The 25,082-nt window shown below is 42.8% G+C and overlaps 1 protein-coding gene across 5 annotated transcripts in view; it reads left to right on the top strand.

The window, feature by feature from the left end:
* Nucleotides 1-25,082, top strand: part of TLN2 (talin 2) — a 469,337-nt gene that overhangs the window by 125,790 nt on the left and 318,465 nt on the right. Inside the window, exon 1 of one of the 5 annotated variants that reach the window (XM_047766193.1) lies at nucleotides 17,041-17,058. The exons of the other annotated variants lie outside the window; for them this stretch is intronic. The gene's annotated coding sequence lies outside the window, so the exon portion shown is untranslated. Of the gene's footprint in view, nucleotides 1-17,040; nucleotides 17,059-25,082 lie in introns of those variants that run through there. 5 annotated transcript variants of the gene reach the window in all.

Below are 25,082 nucleotides of genomic sequence, written 5' to 3'. Positions count from 1 at the left end.
ATATCAATGGTCATTTAAGCAAATGTTTGTTTGTTTATAAGATATGAACAGTCTGAAATAAGTGACCAAATTGATAACTAATTGAGAAGAAATTTAGGAAAATAGGTTATTTAATACGCTGCAATTTTGAGAGTTTCCTGCTGGCCTACAGGTTAAGGATTTGGTGTTGTCAATGCTGTGGCTCAGGTTCGATTCCTGACCTGGAAACTTCCATATTCTGCAGGTGCAGCCATGGAAAAACAAAAAACCCCAAAACTCCCACCAAACTCTTAACTTTGAATGAATGATAGGAAGTAAAAATTTTTGTAACTTAGCTTACTATCCTAAATTTCCCTAAGCTTTGAGCATGAATTTTTTAGGTAGTGCAAAATTATTTTAGGCTTAGACTTTCCTTTTTATTTATTTTTATTTTTATTTTTTTTTGTATTTTTGCCATTTCTTGGGCTGCTCCCACGGTGTATGGAGGTTCCCAGGCTAGGGGTCTAATCGGAGCTGTAGCCACCGGCCTACACCAGAGCCACGGCAACGCAGGATCCGAGACATGTCTGCGACCTACACCACAGCTCACAGCAACACTGGATCCTTAACCCACCGAGCAAGGCCAGGGATCGAACCCGCAACCTCATGGTTCCTAGTCAGATTTGCTAACCACTGAGCCACGACGGGAACTCCTAAACTTTCCTTTTTAGATTATTATCTGTAATACTTTTAGCCTAGTAAAAATCTGTATATAGCCCTTGTTTCCCTCTTTCTTTTGTGAAGAGAAGAATAATCTATTACTTCTAATCACTATTCTTTTTTTTTTTTCTTTTTTCTTTTTTGTTTTTTTTAGGGCCATACCAGTGGCATATGGAGGTTTCCAGGCTGCGAGTTGAATCTGAGTTGCAGCTGCCGGCCTACACCACAGCCACAGCAATGCAGGATCTGAGCTGTCTGCGACCTGCACCACAGCTCACAGCAACGCTAAATCCTTAACCCATTGAGCAAGGCCCAGGGTTCAACCCATGTCTTCATGGATACCAGTTGTGTTCGTTAACTGCTGAGCCACGAAGGGAAGTCCTCTATTTTTAGTTGTTTAAGAAACCTCCATACTGTTCTCCATAGTGGCTGTACTAATTTACATTCCCACCAACAGTGTAGGAGGGTTCCCTTTTCTCCACATTCTCTCCAACCTCTTCACATCCATCTTCACATCTTTATTATTTGTAGACTTTTTGATGGTGGCTGTTCCGACTGGTGTGAGGTGATACCTCATTGTGGTTTTGATTTGCATTTCACTAATAATTGTGATGAAAAGTAAATACTTTGTGGATAGACTTAGCATAAACCAGGCTCTAATATCAGTATTTTATTATTTACTTTTATTTAGTCTTTCTAACAACCCTAGGGTGAAAGTCCTGTTCTTATCTTCATTTTACAGATAAGCTAAACTTCAGATCATTTAAGTAACTTGCTAAGGATGCCATAAGTACTTGGTGATGGAGCCAGGATTTGACCCAAGGAGGTCTGGCTCTAGGATCTTGATCTTAACCATTAGCCTGTGCTTCCTGTCTGCATATACTGGTCATGCTGACAGGGCTGGCTTTGAGTGAGTCAGGATCCTTGGAGTAGCTGCTTAATATAAATAGGCTTGGTTTGTTTTGTTTTGTTTCCTCCACGAATTTACTTTGTGGGAAAAATGACTCTTGGATGTTAAAAACCTCCTCAGTTCGAGGCAGTAGTAGAGCCTCTTTGTTTTAGCCCATCATGAATGACAGCATTCCTTGATTGTGTCAGTGATTCCATTGATGACCTTCTATTTCTGTTATGTTATAAACTTCCAGCTTGTCGCATATACCAGTGGGCATCTCAAACCTGTTAGAGTTAGCAAAATTCCAAGGGGTCTTCTGATAGAATCCAATTTCCAAAGAATGGTTTAGCCTTGGGATTCCACTTCTGACTGAGCAGTTGAGTGTTAAATGTCCATCCCCATTCAGACCCTGGGCACATTTTGCCTGGAAAGCATATGCTCTAAGACTGGCTCCATCTGGCCCTCGGGCCCCACCCTGCCGGCACATCACTGATCCCACCGAGCCAGGGAGGAAAGGGGCTTGGGGGAGCTTCTCAGTTCTTGGCCTTTCACGTGCCTCCCTTCCCAGCAGGACCCCCAAGGCTGTCCACCTCCCACCTCCCTGCCTGGAGCTCCCTCCACTGGGCCTTGTACCACTTGAGCTCCCTTGAGAGAGAGAGAATCCATGGCTTTGATTCAGGGTCCACATCCTGAAACATTAAGGCTGGATATTGGGTCGCGATATACGTTTCAAATTAATTCAGTATTTAAAACTTTTATGTTTGTAAGCCATGTGAGGCAAAATGTTCCTAATACATAGGAGAAGCTTTGAGGTTGGAATCCTACTAATAGTCTGTGTTTTCTTTTGGTGTTTGTTGCTGGCAGTTTGTTAAGCACATGGCAAAATAAGCTGGTAAAATGTGGTTTCAGGGCTCCAAATGGCCCATTTTCAGTGTCCCTGCTCATGGCAGGTCCTGCCAGCCCCGCAGGGAGCACTGGGGATCCTCCAGCATGCGCTCTCCCCAGGGGCCCAGGACAGTGGGTTCAGAAGTGTTGGCCATGTGGTGTTGTGAGGGTTAATTGGCTTTGGTACTGCTTAGTAGCTCTGTGACGTGGTGCAATCATTTCATCTCTCTCAGGTTCTGTTGGTTAAGCTGTGAAATGGGGATATACTGATACTTTACCTTACATGAGAGTTGAGGTAATATTAGGTAATGAGATACAGAACAGGGTATGTGGTGATGATTGACGGATAATATCTGGGTCTTGCCTGACTCATACCAAAACACACTACTTCTCTGAGCTGTGCCTAGGACTTAGCATGGCACTCAATTTGTAAGTTATGGTGGTTGTAACCCGGGGCCGTGTATGGAGCCTGTGTTCCTTTTCCCCTGTTAATCTGTGCCTCGTGATGTTTTGCCCACCCCAGGGTAATATTGTGGTTGGGTGACTTGCAGCTACAGGGTAGACCATGTGTTCCTGTCACCAGACATCGTCCTGCCTCTGCCCGCTGGATGCTTCCAGGTCCTAGAAACAACTTCGAGAATTAATAAAAACTTTTTTTTTTTTTTGTTCTTTTAGGGCCTCACCTGTGGCATATGGAAGTTCCCAGGCTAGGGGTTAAATTGGAGCTGTAGCTGCTGGCCTGCATCACAGCCACAGCAATGCTAGATCCGGGCTGTGTCTGCAACCTACACCACAGCTCACAGCAATGCCGGATCCTTAATCCACTGATAGAAGCCAGGGATTGAACCGAAGTCCTCATGGATACTAGTTGGGTTCGTTTTTGCTGAGCCACGACAGGAACTCTGATAAATATGTTTTTGATACACATGATATCAGTGACGTGAACATATGTAAAACATACAGGTACCTGAGGAGTCTGTCAGCCTGTTTTTCAGGTTTAGAAATCTTTCTAAGTTAAAGAAGAACTGATGAGGTTATGGAAATTACGACTATATTCTCTAGGAAAAATCCAACGCCCACCCAAAAAAAGGTTGAGCCTGGCTCCAAACTGCCCACTGGAAGCTTGTGAAAATTTCTTTAAATTCTATTTTTTTTTCCTTACCAATACTTGAATTCATGTTCTACTTCATAGTGCATTTTATCTGTTTTAATCAAGAAATGATGTTTTTCTTCCCAAATGCTAGAGGGGGATTGGCTTGCCTGAAAGAGGTACCACATTCATCCTAGAGCTCTCCTCCCTGCAGTGAACCCTGGGGGACCCCCTTCTCCCATCCTGTGCCCCCATATGAGAAGTAGAGGCCTTGCTGCCCTGACAGAAGGATATTTTGTGGGAGGGTAGAACCATGCTTCGTGGAGTTCACTCCTAAATGTTAAGAATTAACTCCAGCTTCACTGGCTGATTATTATGGAATTTCTAGAGATTAATACTTCTAACTCAGAATGAGGCTTTTTGTGTTCTAACTGTCCCCTTGACCCAGGGTCAAATGAGCAAACCCATTTCTTTCTAGGTTTCGTGTCTTTAGTTAAAACAAAAATAGGTCTTTAACTTGCCTTTGGATACTCTTTTTTGGGTGTCTTTCTGAGTAACCAGCAGTGACCCTAGTTGGTTTTGCCCCCTGTAAAAGACTATGACTTAAACGCCTCATCATGTTGCCCTGGTTTGAGTGTCTAGTCCTGGCCAGTGCCCATGGGAATACCTTTCTTTGAGAACCAGGTTCTTGTGCTGGCTCACAGTTAGAGGCTGATGAATCTGAGAGTGATACAGTTGGGATGGATTTTTCACAGTTTGCCATGCTGCCTACTGCTTAACAACCCCTTGATGTCTCTGCATGGATAGGGTCTGTCATAGCAATGGGGAATTTTAGTCTTTTAATGGTGAAATGCCTATATTTCATGGAAAGAACATAATTTCTAGGGCCCTCTGGCTAAATTTGTCTCTTCTGTGGCTCATTTCTGGGCCTCTCTTGGTTCAGAAATGTCTCTTGGTCCCTTTTTTTTTGTTTTCTATATTTAAGTTTTTCTTTATTCTTGATAACATTCTGATGCTAAGCACCATAGTTACTCTTTCTAAAAAGACCCTGTAGATGTCACAGAAACTTAGATTCCCGTACAGGGTTTTCAAGACCAAACCAATCACTCTGTCATCCTTATTAAGATATTTATTGGTATACTTCAGAAATATAGATGGGTAATGACTCAGAGACATAATTTTCTCTTTTAGATTTTATATTTTCTTTCTTCTAATAGGTGGCTTTTGAAATTCTGTAGTTGTATTAGCTTGGTAGACATTGAACCAGCTATTGATAATTTTCAGGTTGCCCTTACACTAAAGTGAATATTAAAAAAAAAAAAATCAGGGGATGGGATTTGTCCACAGTATTGTTTCTTGGAAGGAGAAACCATCCTACAAAAATCTTGTATACTGCATTATTGGTTTGGGTGAGGATGTTTGGGAAAGGGTACTCCATGGATATTTGCAGATCTACATTGCTTGGATTGACAAGAACATCTGTTTCCCATCTACCTAGCCTACAAAGTTGCACACTAAGTCTTTCTCAAATCATCCTCTTCCAGCTTTCATTATGGGCTGAATGTTTGTGTTCTTCCAAAGTCAATGTTTTGAAATCCTAAGCCGCTCAATGTGATGGTATAAGGAAATCGGCCTTTGGGAGGTGATGAGGTCATGAGGATGGAGCTTTCATGCATGGGATTGGTGCCCTTATAAAAGAGACCCCATGAGGCTCCCTAGCCCCTCCCACGATGTGAGGACACAGGCAAGAAGATGGCCATCTTTGAATCGGGACATGGAACCTCACCAGATACCAAATCTCCTGGCATCTTGATCTTGGACTTCCAGCCTCCAGGACTGTTAAAAACAAGTTTCTGTTATTTAAGCAACTCAGTGTGTAGTATTTTTGTTATAGCAGCTTGAATGGACTAAGATAACCACTGACTCCTCATTCCCAAATGGATGGAACAGAAACCGATTTGGCCACCTGAGCCCTTCTGATGAGGGTGACCTATGTCTTCCTATCTGTGTTTCATTTCCCCACACCATCTCCTGTGTTAAGACCACTTTTAACTCTTCTACTCTGTAGGCTCATGTGCCTTTGCCATATTTTCCTTTGCTTGCTATGCTTGTCCTCCTGTCATGAGACATAAGCATCTACCTCATTCCCCAAAACCCAACTTCAGAGACTTTTCCTTGGCAGAGCCATTTCTGGTCCACTCCCTACATGCCTAGGAAGATACAGCCTCATTCCTTGAGTCCCTGTGATATGTCGTCCCACTGAAGTGCTTGTGTCCTTCTGCCATACCCTAAGCTCTATCGTACATGTTGGATTTCCTTCGTCTTTGGAGAGGGCGTGTCCTGTAGTCTGGGAGAAGTGTGAGCAGTGGAAGGAATGCATCATCTGACAGCCTTATAGACCTGGGTTTAGTTCATGTTTTGTCCCTGAGCTGTGTGCTGTGGCAAGTCATTTCACCTTCAGCTACCTCCTTTGTGAAGTGGCCCATCACTCTTCCATTGTGAGAATGAAAGCTGAGACAGGACAGTCACGATACAGTCACATAAGGGGCCTAGTGGACTGTCCTGCACATGGGAATTATGGGGTAAATGCCAGTTCCTTCCCCATTCCTCAAGCCAAACAGGGTCTAGAAGTGTCTATGGATGAAATCAGTGCTCAGGAAATTATTTCTATTTTTTTACTTTTTATTTATTTTTTTAGGGCTGCACTAGCAGCATATGGAGGTTCCCAGGCTAGGGGTCAAATCAGAGCTGTAGCCATTGGCCTAGACCACAGACACAGCAATGCCACATCCGAGCCGCGTATGCGACCTACACTGCAGCTCAGGGCAACACCGGATCCTGAACCTGCTGAGCAAGGGCAGGGATCAAACCCGCCACCTCATGGCAGGTTTGAGGTGCCTAGTTGGATTTGTTTTTGCTGAGTCATGACTGGAACTCTAGTGCTCAGGAAATGTTGACTGAATTGCAGGCCTTCCTGGAACCTGCATGGTATTTTGCAGGTGCAGGTCAAATTGGCATAAAAGCCAGTAGTCCAGTATGTGGGAAGTGACTCAACCTCTATTGCACTGATTTCTGCCTTCATTGGGGCAGAGAATTTTCCAGATTTCTTGCATGTTAACATCCCCACCCCCATTGAGGCAAAAGAGAGACAATTCCTTGTTAGGGAGTGGGCAGAAGCCCCAGTGCTGTCTTTACTATAATTTGGAGGTCCCATCTTTGCATTTTCTTGCTCAAACTATGTGCATAGCACACACTGTGACTTGCCCCTTTCCAAACTCTTGTCATGAATCTCTTGAAGGCCTAATATGCACACATCTCCAATTCTTTGTTCTTCTCAGTAATTAATTTCCCAGAGGTGCTTTTTTATTACTTGAGAGCGAAATTTTGAATAGATTATGATTAGGGCTTTGCATGATTTCATTATGTCAGTAGTGTGTTGAAAAACAGTAACCATAAAACTTCCTCCAATGGGTCGGTGAAATTTAATTCTGTTAAAAAAGATCAAATGCGGTGCCTTCGAGAAAATTCCCCCATGTTCTCCCTTTAAAAGTACATGTGATATATTTGGAACAAAGTTTTAATACGGCTTTTTTCTCTCAAAGGTCTTCAACAACCTGTATTAGGCAGATGAGGTTATTTAATGAAGAATGGTAATTAATTCAGAGTCATTTATTATATTAGCATGTAAACGTAATCTGACCTTCAAGCGCTATGGAAAAGATCTTTGGAGTTCACGGGCACAGACAGAAGCAAGGAGGCGGAAATTGTATGTCAGTAATGGTATATTATTTCAAAACATGGCAATTTGTTTTGTGTCAGGTTAAGATGGTAACTGGAGTGTTGAAGACCCGGAGAGTTGTAAACTGCATTTAATCTCTCAGCTGCCCTTATGCGATTTGTTAACAGAGATTATCAGTGCATAATGGGCATGGCTAATGAGAAGAGTTAAATGAGCGATTGTTGTCCCCTTTGGGTGTGGGATTAACAAACGGGGAAGCAAAAACTTTTCTTGAAGAAAATGAATAAGCAAGATGCATTTTTCTTAGGCACTTCCTTTATACCAAGGAGAGCAGAAATGTAAGTTTAGAATGTTTTGGTGGGTGGAGCAGGTGTGGTGCAAAGGTATAAACCTGGAAGGAAGAGCACCTGTACTTTTGAACTTTCCACCTCTGTTTATCTTCAAAATGAAGCTGCGGAGTTTGAGAGGATTAAGGCCCAATCAAGTGCTAAGATTTTTTATCATTTTTTATTTCTTGGATTTTGTTACCTTCTGTTGAAATCTATGTGGTAGATGGCTGGCCACCGTCACCCTCTCCTAGTGTAATTCTAACTCCTGAAAAAAAGGAAATTTATTGTATCAGTTGGCTTTTGCTACTGTTGGCTCACCATTGTGTGTGAGACTGATCCATGTCCTTGCTTGAAATTCATTCATTTTTATTGTTGTGTGGTAACCCGCTCTGTTCACTACACTATACTTTATCCATTTTACTGTCAATGGAAATTCACACAGTTTCTAGACTTTATCCCAAAGAGAAAGTGACTGTGGTCTTGTTTACCGGTGTGCCTACACACAGGAATTTCAGCTTTCTCTTTCTCCTTTTCTTGGAGATGTAACTATTGCAGTGTCTTATTATATACTGAGTTTAGTAAACTTTGTGATGTGTGTTCTCGCTGAAGGAAGGGATGCTTATGGGGTTCGAGGGATTGACAGGAAGTAGAAGCTATCCTTAGCCTTATCTGTGTAGGCATGCTCCCAGTGACTAAGTGATCACTGTTCTAGAGACAACTCCATATGGTTTCTGGTTGATTTTTTTTTAATCTTTATTATAACTGCCCTGGATACATGTTTGTTTGTGTTTTCGTATCAGATTCCCGTGAGTTCTTTGGCAGCGGGAAGATTCTGAGATCTAAATAAATCCAGCAGAGCATACTGGGCATTCTTCCTGCAGGCACAATTTGCCTTCCCTTTGGGTGTGCTGGTCTTGCCCTCCCAGCCACGTTTGTGACATGTCCCTTTCATATAGTGCCTTACACTGAACCGGGCTGGTCAATGCCTCATTCACTAAGATTTGTGGGGACAGTCAACTCCAGTATGACACAGCTGTGAGAAAACCGAAATCGCAGCAAATCCCCAAACTGAGGACATGGGTGGATACGCCTTCACCTTGAGGATGTTGCAGTCCAACCACATCCTTTTACAGATTTTAGATGGAAACGTGAGTTAGAGAGTGACGTGTCCGAGTGGAACCCATGTCTTTTTCTGCTCTTCATGTTGTGACTTGCCTTACTTAACCTATTACTGTTTATTGGCTGAGGGTAAGGCCATATTAAAATGGGCAATGAAAGCTTTTTAAAAACTAAGTCCAGAGTAATATGTGATTTTCTGTTCTCTCTTCTTGGCAAATAACACACAGCCTTCTGCCCTCCTTGGTTTATATTCTCAGTGTTTTTATGTGGGTGGTAGGTTTATTTTGGTCCTAATCACATTACGCTGACATGAAGTTAGTTGTGCTCCTCTGCCTGAAGAATTCTAAATTTCACTCGAGATTTGTTTTGACTGCAAATAAGACAAAATTTATATGTTAGAGGAGGGAACACGTTCTGTGGATGGCGTTGTCAGTGACCTATAATTATCTCAAGTCCTTTGATTTCAACTTGGGATGCATGCTTGCTTCAAGACAGCTGCTGCAGCCTGGAGATTGCCCGCCTCTGCCCCCTGCTTCATTTCTTCCCAGGGCTGAGAGCCTGATGTCTTTCTGCCTTTGGTACTGTCAGCCATTGCCTGCCTGGCTTAATTGGTCAAAGCCCTGGTAGACAGATGAGAAATCTTATCACTACTTATTCCTTAGGCTATGCACTCATTCTTAGTAGCTGTGCCTCACATCCTTTGGATAATAGAAAGGTGTTCTTGAGCTGTTGGTGGGAGAGTTCAGGTAGGCGGTGAGGTAAGCTACTGTAGGATGAAGAGGTAGAATATTATTTTGGTAAAGTTGGGCCTGAGTTGTCTTGCAAAGGCAAGACAGTAGAGAGGAGGCAAGCGTGGGTTTCGTTTGGACCACACAGTGCTGGTATTGCTCTGACTTGTGATGCTAGAGATGGGGAGACTGTGCAGAACCACGCTCTCCCATTGCCCACAAGGGCAGCTCCTCATGGCACTGCTTCATGGAAGAGCAGTGAGTGTGGGTGAACGAGCTGCTGAGATTGCAGTGGAGGGGGATGTCTCTGCAGCCAAGCAAGGATGGCAAGAGGTTATGTGATCAGCTCGGAGTATTCTGAATGCTCTGGTTCCTCTTCTTCCTCCCTGGTAACTGCAGTGTCCCCCCTTCTGGGCCTCTGCCTTTCCTCTTCTTGTCTGTCTGTCCTTCTTTACTGCTCTGTATGCTCACTCCTCTCCATTTGTTCTGTTCTTTTTCTTCATACTCCAAAAGGCTGTTAACAGAAAATCACAGTAAAATTTGAAATACTTGTTCTAGTCAGAATAAAATGTAATGTTTCATGTTTTTGTTTGGGGAAGTGGCTGAGTTAAATTGTTACAGAAGCAAGTAAAGACACCTCAGGCAAAATCGTTGCTGGTTTTCCTCTTGAATTAGATAGGGCTTGTGATTGTTAACCCCACCCCTCTCGTGTGGGCCCCTGGAGGAAAAGGAGGTGATGATCTCTTTTGTACTGAATCTGAATAACTATTGCTCACTCCAACATTTTAATTTTGCGCCTTTTATTTTTAGGCAAAAATAACTGTGCTAGAGATATTGTTTGAGGACTCTTACTTATATTCTAATTTAAAAAATAGTCACACATACTGCTAATTTTTTTTTTTTTAATGGCCATAGCTATGGCATATGGAAGAAGAAATTTCCTGGGCCAGGTATTGAATTTGAGCAACAGCTGTGACCTGTGCCATTGCCGCAGCAATGCCAGATCCTTTAACCTAATGTGCCAGGTCCGGGATCGAACCTTGCCTCTGCAGCAGCCCTAGCTGCTGCAGTTGGATTCTTAACCCACTGTGCTGCAGGGAGAATTCCCTGCTAATGTTTCTGTAAGAGAATTAGAAACTTGGTGTCTTACCACACTAACCACTCTGAAAGACAAGTGGGTTAACTCTTCTACAGAACAGACTCCTTTCATGGTTTAAAGGTTTACTAGACCTCTTGAGCAAACATTTCCTCCCTCCCTCTTTCTTCTTGTTAATGAAATAATTATGACAGACTGTAGCCCTGTCCTGGCTTTCCTACTTAGTTATCTCATATCCCTGCCCATATTACTTCACCTATTTAAGCCTCAGTTTTGTCATCTGAAAAATGGGAGTAATGGTTTTACCCATCTATAAGGTTGTTGTGTAGAGCGAGCCTGTATGCAAAGCATTTACTTCGGACCCAGTACATACTGAGGACTCAGTAGATGTTGGCTAGCAGCACTCCTTTATAGTTCTGGTGCCTGAACAGGAAGGAGCATGGGGCTTGGAGAAGTGGAGCTTCTGAAGATAAGTAGATTCAAGTTCAGATCAGGTCACTAGTGCATAATGTTCAGTAAGATTTTAGCCATGTCTGAACCTCAGGTTCTTCAACTAAAAATTAAATTCCTGGTGCCTGAACAGGAAGGAGCATGGGGCTTGGAGAAGTGGAGCTTCTGAATATAAGTAGATTCAAGTTCAGATCAGGTCACTAGTACATGATGTTCAGTAAGATTTTAGCCGTGTCTGAACCTCAGGTTCTTCAGAAGTGTTTTGAGGACAGTATGAATTGATTATTAGGGTTTATTAAATAAACTTAACCTTGGAATGGGAGAATGCGTGGGAAAGTATGGTACACAGGAGAAAACTACCAACTGTTAGTGTGACCTCGGACGCATAGGATGGAAGTAATTTGCTGAAGAAATAGATAATGATATTAAAGATTGAGCACTTATGTGTCCCACACAGGGTTCTAAGTGTGGTGAGAGGTTATTACCTTGTTTCATAAGCTTCCTAACAATTCTGAGGTTGTTACTTTGTACTTGTAATACACTAGCTGGTTAAGCATCTTGGCCAAGGTCATAGAGCTGTACCTGGCAGAGCTGGGTGAACTCGGTCTACAGCCACGAGATACCACAGTACTGACCCCAGAGCTGGGGCTTTTAAGCCAGGTGAACCCTTCTTTCCTGACTATGCTTTTTATATAATCACCCAAACAGTTGGGGATGCTGGCCCAGCCCCTTGGGTGAGGTTCAAGTATTTCTCACTTAGTTGGTAAATTTCTTCTAAATATTAATAGGAGTGAAGTCAAAGAAGTCTTGGTCTAGGCCAGGTTGTTTTTTTCCCTCCCTGTTACTGCTTGCACCCTTAAAGCTGCATCCCCAGTGGCTCATAAATGAGACACTGAGGGAGTTTGCTTCCTGTGCCTTTTCAATATGAATCATTAGCAGGAGATGATGATAGCATATTAAATACACTTAACCTTGGAAGGTCTGCCTTTTTACAAAATGGAGAATTGGGAATTGATGACTTCAGTATTCTTCTACCTTCAGAAGCTGATGCAGGGTATGCCAGCCACTAGAGTCAGGCCAGGAGGCAAAAGGGATGCAAAAAAGGGAAGTGTGTCTCTTGAATTGTATGGAAGGAGTGTACTTGGTGGCAGTTAATTTTTGTTTGGTTGAAGACTATAAAATTGGCTGCATAATTCTCAACAAAGCATAGTCTCTAGAAGGGAGTGTGTTACATTGCTATGAAAGTGCAATTGTCTTTCTAAGAAGACATTCCTGAAATTAAAAAAAAAAAAAAGTCTTTAGGAGTTCCCATTGTGGTGCAGCAGAAATGAATCCAACTAGTAACCATGAGGTTGCGGGTTGGATCCCTGGCCTTGCTCAGTGGGTTAAGGATCTGGTATTGCCATGAGCTGTGGTCTAGGTTGCACACTTGGCTTGGATCCCACATTGCTGTAGCTGTGGTGTAGGCCAGCGGCTATAGCTCTGATTGGACCCCTAGCCTGGGAACCTCCATAATGTGCAGGTACGACCCTAAAAAAGCAAAAAATAAAAAATAAAAAAATTTACATAGTCTTTAGTTAATGTCTGATGAAAGAAAGAGAACTTTGAGCCAAGAACTGAGGGATTCAATTTCTTTCGGGATCTGATATCTTTATGATTGTAGAGTGGTTTGCCTCCCAAAGTTGTGAGTATTTTTGCCCCTTCTGAAGAGAAGTGATAGATGTCTATCTCCCTGCTGTTTGGGAGAGCCTGAAATTTGACCCTGAAGAGGAAAGGAGAAGAAGAACCAAGTGATGTTTATCCACGTACAGGTACATATATCCACACAGACCTTCCTAAAGTGGCTAGGCAGATAACCCTCATAGCTCTCATCTTAAATGCATGGGAAATACACAGTTGTGAATAGCTTATATGTCTGCCTGCCTTCCCCCGCCATGGTAGTAGAACAATAAATCATAGTCTTTCTTTGAAAGAGAAATTGTAGCTACTGTGCAGGGACCAAGGAGGTGGATGGAAAGAAGACCACGTATGATATTAAGTGGGAAATTGGCAAATTGAAGATTTAAGAGGTTCGGTATGAAGTTAATAGCTGTAACAAGAGCGTATATATCTAGTGATTTTAGAAGCTGTACTTATTAGCGGGATTGGGGGAGAGTGGTCTTGGGCAAACAACTTGCCATTCTGAGCCTGTCTCCTTGTCCATCAAGTGGGTTAGAATAATTCACCTCATAGGGAATTTATGAAGATAAAAGCCGTATGGTAGAAGGTGGGCTGTTAGAACTATGCCTGGAACACTGCAAGTGTTCAGTTGATGGTAGTTGTCATTGGCATGGAAAATGCTTGGAGTCACGTTTGTTAAACTGTGCATGGGGATTATTTTGATGGAGGGTGGGGAATGGGACTGGAATGAAGTTTGAGTTTGTTTTGCCAACATGCTATACCTTTGTTAGCTGGAAAATAAAAATGAGAAAGATTTTTAAAAATTTTAATTTTAGTTAATTTATTTATTTTATTTGCTTTTTAGGGCCCCATATGGCAGCATGTGGAGGTTCCTGGGCTAGGGGTCGAATTGGAGCTGCAGCTTCCGGCCTACGCCAGAGCCACAGCAACGCAGGATTCCAGCCACGTCTGTGACCTACACCACAGCTCATGGCAACACTGGATCCTTAACCCAATGAACGAGGACAGGGATCCAACCCGCAACCTCATGGTTCCTGGTCAGATTCGTTTCCGCTGTGCCATGATGGAAACTCCGAAAGATTTTTTTTTTTTTTTAAATCTGAAGGAGATTGAACAATTTATAAAGTCATCTGTGATGGATGTCTTTTCACTTGCCCTAGCTTGTTTTGCTGAAGACCTTTTAATTTGGTATGTAGTTGTCTAATTTTTGAGAGGCATGTGTTTTGTGTAGATCCTTACAGACTTAATCCTTTGCCAGGGTGAAGAGTTAAATTAGAGACTTTTGCATGGAAGGAGGGAGAGAGTATCCAAAACTTAACATCTCTTACCGCCCTCTTTTTTTTTTTCTTTCTTTTTTTTTTTTCTTTTTTTCTTTTTTCTTTTTAGGCCTGTATCCATAGCGTATCAAAGTTTCCAGGCTTGGGGTCGAATAGGAGCTGCCGGCCTGTACCACAGCCACAGCAACACAGGATCCAAGCTGTGTCTGTGACCTACACTGCAGTTCATGGCAATGCTGGATCTTTAACCTACTGAGTGAAGCCGGGGATCGAACCTGCATCCTCATAGATACTAGTTGGATTTGCTTCTGCTGAGCCACAAGGGGAACTCCACCTCCCTCTTTTTCTTTAACTACCATTCCTCATGTAGATTGATAGTGAGGTGTGTCTTGTCTGTTGATTTCTGGGCCAAAGATGCTTAAAGAGCACACCTGAAGCTTTCCCTGTTGGGGAAAAAAAAATTGTGTGTAGTTTTTTCTGTTGCGCTGTAGATCACTTCCCACTCTTGTCTCTCTTCCCTGTGGCTGAGTGTCTCACATCTGGACGGTGGTTTTTGAGGAAAGCAAAGAATGGCTGATGGGGAATGTGACAGGCCCTGGAGTTGGATCTGCAGGGCCACTTATGATCATGTGAATTGAGTGGTTGACGCTGGTTTGACAAATAGTGTGTGACGCTCCAATTTTAAAGAAAGCAGGAAGTCTGTAAGTGGCTGACATTCTCTTTCTTCTGTTTCAGAGGTCTCTTTCTTCTGTTTTTAGAGGAAACATAACAAGAAATAAGATAATCTGGGAGTTCCCGTCATGGCTCAGTGGTTAACGAATCCGACCAGGAACCATGAGGTTGGGGGTTCAATCCCTGGCCTTGCTCAGTGGGTTAAGGATCCAGCGTTGCTGTGAGCTGTGGCTCAGATCCCGAGTTGCTGTAGCTCTGGCGTAGGCTGGCAGCTACAGCTCCGATTCGACCCCTAGCCTGGGAACCTCCATATGCCATGGGTGCGGCCCTAGAAAAGGCAAAAAGACAAAAAAAAAAAAAGAAAAGAAAAAAGAAATAATCTGTTTAGTAGATCCTGTTAAAATTTCGTCGTTGTTGTTCCTGGGTTTGACAAACTGTACACTTGGTTGGTTTCACTGTTGGTTTTGAGGGCTTGGTTTCTTAGCATAGTTTCAGACTGCGGTGGTCTGCTTATCAAGTTCTTGTGGATGGGATTTGGTCCGGTTGTTAGGGTGCTGTCTATCTGGTATGGGGGAGGCTCTGTGCTAGATCGCAGCAGCTGGATTGAAGCCCTCCTGCACACCCTGCACACTGTTTTAGACAAAATGGCTTTCTGCAGTTACTAGTTTCTAATGAACCTAGAGGTAAGAACCTCTCCTCAAGAGTTGTCTTCCAGCAGCTGTGGTAGTTTTGTTGGGTTTTAATTGTTATTTTAAAGGAAATCGGTGACTTGCTAACCCCAGAGGCTTTCTAAGTATGTTCTTCTGTTGGCAGCTTTCCTTGCTGGTTTATTTTGCCTTTATTTTTTTTTTTCCTTTCTCATTTCCCTGCAGCTGACAGTTTCAGGACAGAATGACTCCCAAATATCAATTTCAGAGTTCAAAAGCCAGAGAAGAAAGCTGTGTCTTCTCCCTCTGATGGGCACTTAAATATGACTCTAGCAGAGATTTGCTCACCCCACCCAGGTGGGAGAACGTTGTAAAGGGTTTGGAAACTGCTGATGAAATGAATGAAATTATTTTCATGTTCTGCACCCCCCACCCCCAAGTATACATATACATGCAATTCCAAGGATCCCAGGGCTGGTTGAACCCTCACAAGTAATCTACAATTGGGATACTCATTCTTGCCTACTTTGAATATACCAAGTGTTTCTCAGATCCAGAAGTGTATAAAGTACATCACTGTGCAGCTGTTTGAACAGAGCCCTCAGCCGGCAGCAAGGGGAAATAAATCCCAGAGAGAACTAGCTAAACTGGGCACTTGCCATTAAGATGGGAGCAGATGGCATGTGTAGCTGCCACGTGACTTCATATCCTCAGTGAGCTGTGGACGGGGGTAGTGTTCTCCTGACTCCCCTAACCCTGAAGCCCTGGAGTAAACACTCGTGACACACCTGCCTCCTCCTGCACCCCATCCTGATGAATACAAAGTCAGAGGGTTCTGTTTCCATAACTACTAAATAGCTGCACAACCTTGGGCAAGTTGCAGGTCACTTTTATCAGCAGCTAGCGTCTTCAGAGGGGGCACCATGCTAAGTGTTTTTATGTGTTTTTTCCTACTCAGTCCTTTAAAGAAGCTTATGAGTGCTTTTTATGGATGAGACAAGTAAGGCTTTAGAGCAGGTTGTAGAGTTGGGACCCCCACCCGTGTCTGTACAGACTCTGAAGCTGCCTATAAACTATAAATCTGTAACACTGTATGTCTGGAATATTTAGTAATTCTAAACTTGTTTGCCCTTAATATATAGTTTTGTTTTTTTTTAAATATAGGTGTGTATTTATATAAGGAAAAAAATAACAAACTGAATCTCAAAGGGAAATGCTGACAAATCCATGGCATAGTGGGAGAATTTAACACCAGTTTCCTAGTAATTTATGTCAATTGGGCAAACAATAAAAACAATAAAAAATAAAGGAGCTTACAGTTCCCTGGTGGCCTAGCACTTAAGGATTTGGTGTTATCACTGCTGTGACTTCGGTTCAATTCCTGGCCCAAGAACTTATGCATGCCTTGGGTGTGGCTTAAAAAAAAAAAAAAAAAGACTATAGAAGCTTAATGGAGTGGACATGTAGAAAACACACCTCCCATACCTGGAGCATACTTACTTTTAAGGACAAGGGGATCATTTATGAAAAGTGACAAGGTGCATTCTTTATTCTTCAGTAAATTTTAGAGTCCATGTCATTCAGACTACTTAAAGTCAAAATCACTTAAGTGGGAAAGACAAAAAGGCCAATAAATGGTACAGTGCTCTGTGGATGTAAGATGTTCAATTCCTTTCTCAGGTTGAGCATTTGGACCTCAGCTGGGAGGAGCTCAGTCTAGGGGCCGACCAGGCAACAGGGCAGTAGAGAAGCAAGCCTGTGGTGGACCTCACCAGGGTGAGTGGGGCTTGGATGCTGGTCCCATTTCCTTTTGAAGATCCCAGGGTGGAGGTGTTTTGACATGGAAACTACTGTACGCTTCCCAACTAGGCATTTTATAAACGTACATCCCTATCCTTTCTCCCTCTTAGGAGGGAGAGCCCTTAAAACCACCTGGGACTCCTTGTTTATGGGAATTCCAGCATTCCTATGCCTTGATAACATAGTCTTTTCAGTGCTGGGAAATGAAAATGTCTTGTTGCTACATAAATTAAACTCACTGGCTTTCAAAGAGCTGTGAATAGGAGCTTTGTAAATGGAGGATTTTATACTGCAAAATTTTCTCTTAATATAGTAAAAATTCTCTTTCTTAAATGGACTGGGTCTGTGTGTGTGTGTGTGTGTGTGTGTGTGTGTGTGTGTGTGTGTAGGAAGCTGTTTCGGTTTCTGTTGGAGCTGAGTGTTGCTGAAATGGTGTGACTTAGTGAGGAGGTCCTGGGCTTGAGAATCAGGAAGAGCAGTGTCACTGGGAATAAAAGCCACTTGGGGGAAAAGAATCTGAAAAAGAAATATACATATATATTCCTAAATATACATAAATACATACCTATATAAAACACTATATTAAGGGTAAACAGGTTTAGAATTACTGTGTATTCCATGTTTATAGTGTTGCAGATTTATAGTTTATAGGCAGCTTCAGAGTCTGTACAGACATGGGTGTGAGTTCCAACTCCATAACCTGCTCTAAGCCTTAGTTTTATATAATACATAGGTATTAGAAACTGAGTCACTGGCTGTACACCTGACACTAACACAGGATTGTAAATCAACTATACTTGAATTAAAAAAAAAAAGCCAATTATTTTCCTCCCTGAGCTGCAGCCAGAGCATCAGATACCTACCTGGAAGTGGACTCAGAAAGAATAGATGAAATCATGTATCTTAGACCGATGTGTGCCTGACATATAGTAAGTGGCAGTAAATGATGCCTGTTGGGATTATAGTCACCTGCAGCTTCATTGGTTCAGACTCATGGCTTTAGAATTTGCAGTCACTTGGGTTGCATTCTTAGATGCCTTATATGCATCCTCAGTAGGAGTTCAAGTTGGTTTCTACTGTTTGTGACAGATCTCCTAAGTCTAGAATCTCTTAGAAATTTAGAATCAAAAGATGTTAAGCTGGGAAGGATCTTCCTCTCTTCATTTCTTACTCTAGGGGGAAAAAAGGACCACAGCGTTCAAATCAGTGACCTCAAGTCATAAAGTTGGCTAGATAGGAGGGAGACATGTTGTAGTCATTGCCATGGTTACCAGCATAGTGTCTGTGTGCATTAATTCATGTCGTAACATCTTTATGAGGATGCTGCTGCCATTCCAATCTTAGATGTAAGGAAGCTGAGGCTACATCACTTGACCATGGTCACTCAGCTCCTGCCCTGTTCTGTCTGGCTGCTGATCTTGCCCTCCTCCCAGAGCCCTATACTGCTTTTTTGGTGTTTAATCTACTTAATAAATTGCCAAAGCCAGCCTTGTGTACCTTAGGGGAGGGATCTTCTTGGACAGAGTGAGGATCATGTGCAGAATGTTCTCAGAGCTCCCTGAAGTGTATACCTGTCTCTTAGAGATGATTTAAAACTGGCCTGGGTTAAGTGGTGCATACAGATTTATGTGGCTTTGTTCTACTAGAATTTATTGAAGATCCCCGTGTTCGCTTCTCAAATGGGGTCATACACACTAGGTTCCTGGGGACACCCCCCTTACCTGTCATATCTTCTCAGGCCATTCACAGGATTATACTTGAGCTTAGTACAATTTGTTTTATGTGGTAAATGTTAGAATTGTTTGAACTTTTCAGGTGTCATGGATTGGGTGCAAATTCATTGCAATCTGCCATTCCTTGCCAGTTTGGACTCTTCTACTTTGTACCCCTATATTATCAAGAAACAGAACATCAAATGCCTTGCAGAAATGGGACACTTGCTTATTAGACTTGTGGCTGTTTGATCTGGAAGGACCCTTAGGGGAGATGAAGGGCGAGGAGACCAGGTTTCAGAGAGAAGCATCCCCACAGACACTGTTGTTCATCAGTGGGGCTGAGCCGGTGATGCTGTCCCCCTTGCCCTGCTCCATGCCATGGAGCTCCAGCCTCTAGTTCACACCTTGAGCTCCCCCGCCCCCTCCACGCCAGCCTGCTAAGGAATTCTGACCATCTGTTTGTCAGAACTCTTTGCAGTGTGGTGTTGGGTGCATAACTAAAGGCTGTGGTCTTGCATGAATGGTGGTAGTGGGGCTGGAAGCGGTGAGTGGGAGTGGACACTTGTGCAGTCATCGTGTAGATGGTACATTTCTTGTACGAGTGATACCCTCAGATAACAAAGCTAATAAGCAAAGGAGTTAAGGAAATTGCTTGCTGATGACTGTGGAAATACGGGCGTGTTTCCCTTAGACATGCACACAGGCCCGTGGATAGCCGTCGTTCCTGTTCACTCTGACCACGGGTTTGCACACGTGCATCCTTGAGACTTTGCTTTTGCATCTCCTCAGTGTCCCCTCTGAGGCCCCATGAAGCCAGCACCAGGCCCCATGGCAGACCTTTCTCTGGGCTGGGGTGGTCTGACCGGTCCCAGGGGCCCTTCCCTCTGTGAGTTGAGATGTTGTCCTCTCCTAGACAGGCCTTAAAGGTGTTCTGCTTCCAAATAGAAGCAAAAATGTAAGATTTCATGTGGCCTCTGTCAGCTTAGGATGCTGGCCCAATTGGCTCTCTCCCAGACCCTGTCCCCAGGGTTTTCTATTTCTGTGGGGGAGTTTGGAAAGGCTCTGTTTCTGTGTAGGAGGTCATGGAGGGGTTATAGAAGCTGGGTCCTGTTCCTTAGGTGTATACAGACAGGCCTGTGTGTGTACAGGGTACATGAGTCACTGAAGAGTCAGACCATGGAGCATTCGCAAGACTTAAGTACACAGGTGAGCCTTGTGTGTGTGCAAGTACACCAATATGTGGTTGCTCTTGGGGTCTGTTAGTGTATATGTGTGTGTGCGTGTATATACAGTATACACACTCACGTACATGTACAGGTGTGGACACACATGCATGCTTGGTACCAAAGACACTCGCTGAGCCATGAGGTTTTCTTTGATGCTTGGGAAGGTCTCTGGGGGAAATTCTGAGCACATGGACCTGAGGGTGGACTGGATTGGGGGTTAGAGGTGAGGAGGGCATACTATAGCTAGTGCAGCTGGGGAAGGTGTGAGAAAGCATTTGGTGGTAGAATTTGGAGTTTTTGTTGCCTTCCCCACAGACCATTTGAAGTGACGATGATTATGAGCAAGGTTAGGCTGTCCCTGGAATGCCCACTGGTGTTGGTGTGACTTCCCTCATGGAGTCCTGCCTGGATGAGCCGGGACCTTTATCCTTATACTGCTGGGGCTGGAGATAAAAATTGCAGTGTTCCCACAGGAAACCATTGACCTATATGGTGTGTGTTAAAGGAAGCCCTGCTTTGATGAAAAGCCTACCCGGTGTGTCACCTATGCTTGGGTAGAGGTGTTTGAGCAGGGCAGCAGGGTCCCTGGACATATATTTTAGTAACCACAACGTGCCTGTTTTGGGCAAAAAGGACCTCACACCTTTGGGGAGATAGTGGTAAGTCAGTCCCAAAGATGAATGTGTGCCTGGGAACTTTGTAGGAAATTACTTCCGTGTTATTCCCATAGTGGGGCAGGAAGATTCTCTCTCACAGATGGTATTTGGACTTGAGGTTGTGTGGAGATGTACAGCTGAGCATCATAAGGCTTTTACTATCAATTCCTGGGCTGGCTCTTATTTGGTGGTTCTGATTCACCACCAGCCTGTTTTTCAAAGGGAACATTTTTTTTTTTTTTTTTTTTTAAATTTTAAGAGTACAAAATGGAGAGTTCCCATTGTGGCTCAGTGGAAATGAATCTGATAGCGTCCATGAGGACATAGGTTCAATCCTTGGCCTAGCTCAGTGGGTTAAGGATCCAGCATTGCTGTGAACTTAGTGTAGGTCGCAGTCGAGTCTCGGATCTGGTGTTGCTGTGGCTGTGGTGTTGGCTGGTGGCTACAGCTCTGACTGGAATCCTAGCCTGGGAAGCTCCATATGCCATGGGTATGGCCCTAGAACGACAAAAACAAAAACAACCCCACAACAAAATGGTCATTACTGAAAGTGTTATAAAAGCAGAAGAATAAACTCATTCTAAAACCCACAGAAACTTTAGCATTTTGATGGATTTCCTCTTAGTCTTTTGTCTGTGCATCAAGTTTTTAATTTTTCCAGATTATGAAAATATCACGTGGAAAATACAAAAATATGATATCATGTGCATATATTATTTACCTTGGGGATAATTGCTGTTAACATTTTAGTGTATTTCTTTTCTTTTCTTTTCTTTTCTTTTTTTTGCTCTTCTTGCAGCATATAGAAGTTCCTGCTCTGGCAATTGAATTCAAGCTGTGGCTGCAACCTATGCTACAGCTTCGGCAGTGTCAGATCCTTAACCTGCTGAACCACAATGGGAACAATGTTTTCTTTTTTATAGATGGACATGTGTGTATATTTTTCCTTCAGTAAAATTATGATATATTTTAACCAGTTTATATCCTATTTAGTTTGATATTTGCATTTTTCAATTAATATTGGCAATGCTTAGATTGTAATGCTATTTTAAACTGTGTAAATATAGTTTAAATTGATACATAATTTGTTAAGTGGCTATATCAAAATTGACCTAATCTGTTCCTGTCCATCTTTATGGAGAAAACTTTGTCAGTGTTTCAAGATGGATTATCAGAAGTGAAATTACAAGGATCAAAGGAACATTTCTAGAGCTTTTAACATGTACTGTGCATTACTACTAAAGAGACATGTGGGGAGAATTCTCACACCAACTTTTTACTCAGTTGGTCTCTCCTTCCTCATCCCATCCCCAGGCCCTGCCTCCTCTGCCTCTCTTGGTTGTTCTCTTTCTTTACTTATTTAAAATTATTTTGACTAGCCACATGCGTGGAAGGCATATATGTGGGGAAAGTAACTATCCTTTCTACCTCTGTCTCTTGGGAATGAGTTTCCTTGCCTAGAAGGATCCTTCTCTCACATTGTATGTGTCCATCCAGAGATAATTTATATGTAAACAAGCATGCAAATGTGTTTATATAGAACTACATATATTTTGGAGTTCCCTTCGTGGCTCAGTGGTTAACAAATCTGACTAGGAATCATGAGGTTGCAGGTTCGATCCCTGGCCTTGCTCAGTGGGTTAAGGATCTGGCGTTGCTGTGAGCTGTGGTGTAGGTTGCAGACGTGGCTTGGATCCCAAGTTGCTGTGGCTGTGGTGTAGGCCGGTGGCTACAGCTCTGATTGGACCCCTAACCTGGGAACCTCCATATGCTGTGGGTGCAGCCCTAGAAAAGGCAAAAAGACAATAAATAAATAAATAAATAAATAAACAAATAAAAGAACTACATATATTCTAAGGCACAAATGATAGCATACCATATTTTTCAGTATTTTGCTCTATATTTTGTAGGTGTTTGCCCTCAGGTACATGTAGAACTGCCTGTTTCTCTTTTCCTTTTTTAGTGGCTGTGGCTGCTTTGTATTCTGTGTAATGTGGATTTGCCTATTTGCCTATTCAGCTATGAATGTTTTTTGATTATTATTATTATTATTATTTTTTGGCTGTACCCAGAACATGTGGAAGTTCCTGGGCCAGGGATCGAACCTTCACTACAGCAGTGACCCAAGCTGCTGCAGTGACAATGCCAGATCCTTAACCAGCTGTACCACAAGGGAGCTCCCACGTTTCTTTGTTTGGAGGAAAGGAGTTCTCTCTCCCTACTCATAGATCCACACTGTTACTTTCTGATCTTTGTCTTTCTGAAAGATGAAAAAATGACTTTTTATAGGTTTAATTTGCATTTCTTTTGTAAGTGGAGTTGAGAATCTGTTGAAGAACTATCTTAATTTCTTTTGACAATTGTTCATATTTTGTGCCTTTTTTTCTGTTAGTTTGTTGGTTTATTTTTTTTTATTTTTTATTTTTTAAAAATTTTTTTTGGTCTTTTTTGTTGTTGTTGTTATTGTTGTTGTTGTTGTTGTTGCTATTTCTTGGGCCGCTCCTGCGGCATATGGAGGTTCCCAGGCTAGGGGTTGAATCGGAGCTGTAGCCACCGGCCTACACCAGAGCCACAGCAACATGGGATCCGAGCCGCGTCTGCAACCTACACCACAGCTCACGGCAACGCCGGATCGTTAACCCACTGAGCAAGGGCAGGGACCGAACCTGCAACCTCATGGTTCCTAGTCGGATTTGTTAACCACTGCGCCATGACGGGAACTCCTGTTGATTTATTTTTTTAACCATTTGTTGGATCTCTTAATGTATGAAGTCTTTTGAATTGTAAACCATTTTTTCCTAGTTTATTACTTGTCGTTGGACTTACTTTATAGTGTGTATTGCCGCATATATTCCTTCCCTCCCTCCCTTCCATCCTTTCTTCTTCTTTCCTCCCTCCTTCAATTTTTTAAGGCTGCACCTATGGCATATGGAAGTTCCCAGGCCAGGGGTTGATTCAGAGCTTCAGCTGCTGGTCTACACCCCAGCAACATGAGATCTGAGCCACATCTGCGACCTACACCACAGCTCATGGCAACGCTCACTGAGTGAGGCTGGAGATCGCACCTGCATCCTCATGGATACTAGTCAGGTTCATTACCGCTGATCCACAGTGGGAACTCTGTATATTTCTTCAAAATTAGATTGAGTTGAATTTATCCATCTTTCATTATGGGAGTGCTATTATGGATTTGATGTTCATCCCTGAATATTTATCCACAAGTTTGAAGGGTTTCAGGATGTGTATATTTTAGATGGAATATCAGCTGAGTCTCCTGAAGGCAGCGAATTTGAGAATCATTACCTTAGAGTAAGTGTGTTACTCAGGTAGTGCGTGACCCAGGTTTACATAATGAAGTCTAAACTACTTTGGGTCGTATTCACTGGGAATAATCTGAGTGTGGAGCTAAATGAAATGGATTATATTTGATGCTTGTACCCAGCCACCAGCCAGATGCTCAACACAGCACCTTGCAACATGCTGCATGATTGTCCCTGTTTGCAGTCACGGTCCTGTCCTGGGACATGGGCCCAGAACAACCCCTGAAACATGCCTACAAAAGAGACCAAATCTTTTATTTGTAAAAGCATTGTTCTTGCCTCATATGGTAAATATTGATTTGGCAATAGGACCCTGCTTCCCAGTACTTTGGGTTTTGTGAATTTGATGCTTTGATTGAGTTGAGAGGGTCCCACATGTGGCATTTTTAGCCACGGTTGCTCACCTGCTCTATGTCCTTGGGTGAAACACTCAACTGCCTTGATCAGTTCTTCCTTAGCCAGTTGGTAGTTTCAATGCTTTAGAAGTGTGAAGGTAAGATTAATGAGTCTGGTAATTCCCATTCAACTGTACTTAGGTTGGGGTGGGCAATTGACCCCAAATTTTTATGTGTGCAGAAATCTGTGAGGAAAGGGTTGTTAGACATTTGGATTCTTCTTCTTTTTTTTTTTTTTTTTTTTTTTTGCTTTTTAGAGGACATTTGGATTGAGCCCAGGAATGTTCATTTTAAATCTCTAAAGTGATTCTGAAGCTGATGGCCCTTGAGTTCCCTGGTGGCCTAGTGGTTAGGACTTGGAGCTTTCACTGCTGTGGTCTGGGTTCAATCCCTGGTCTGGGAACTGAGATCCCATATCAAGCTACATACCATGGACCAAAGCAAACAAAAAAACAGAAAGAAATGAAGCAGGTGGCCTTTGACCCACATTTCGAGGAAGTTAAAACTCACTAAAGCTTGGAGTAGAGTGAGTCAGGGAAAGCTGGTGGGGTGTATTCTGGCCCCATTCTCCATCCCTCTTCCTAATAGCGATCCATTTGGATCAAGCCTACGTTTAGTTGTAAGACCTTCTATTCAGATTTTTAGACTCTAAGGACCCTTATACTATAGTATATATATTTATAGACAG

This window comes from Phacochoerus africanus, chromosome 2 (genome assembly GCF_016906955.1).
Source record: "Phacochoerus africanus isolate WHEZ1 chromosome 2, ROS_Pafr_v1, whole genome shotgun sequence".
NCBI classification, from domain to species: Eukaryota; Metazoa; Chordata; class Mammalia; order Artiodactyla; family Suidae; genus Phacochoerus; species Phacochoerus africanus.
Note: the sequence above shows the minus strand (reverse complement) of the source record. Positions and strands in the feature narration are given on the sequence as shown.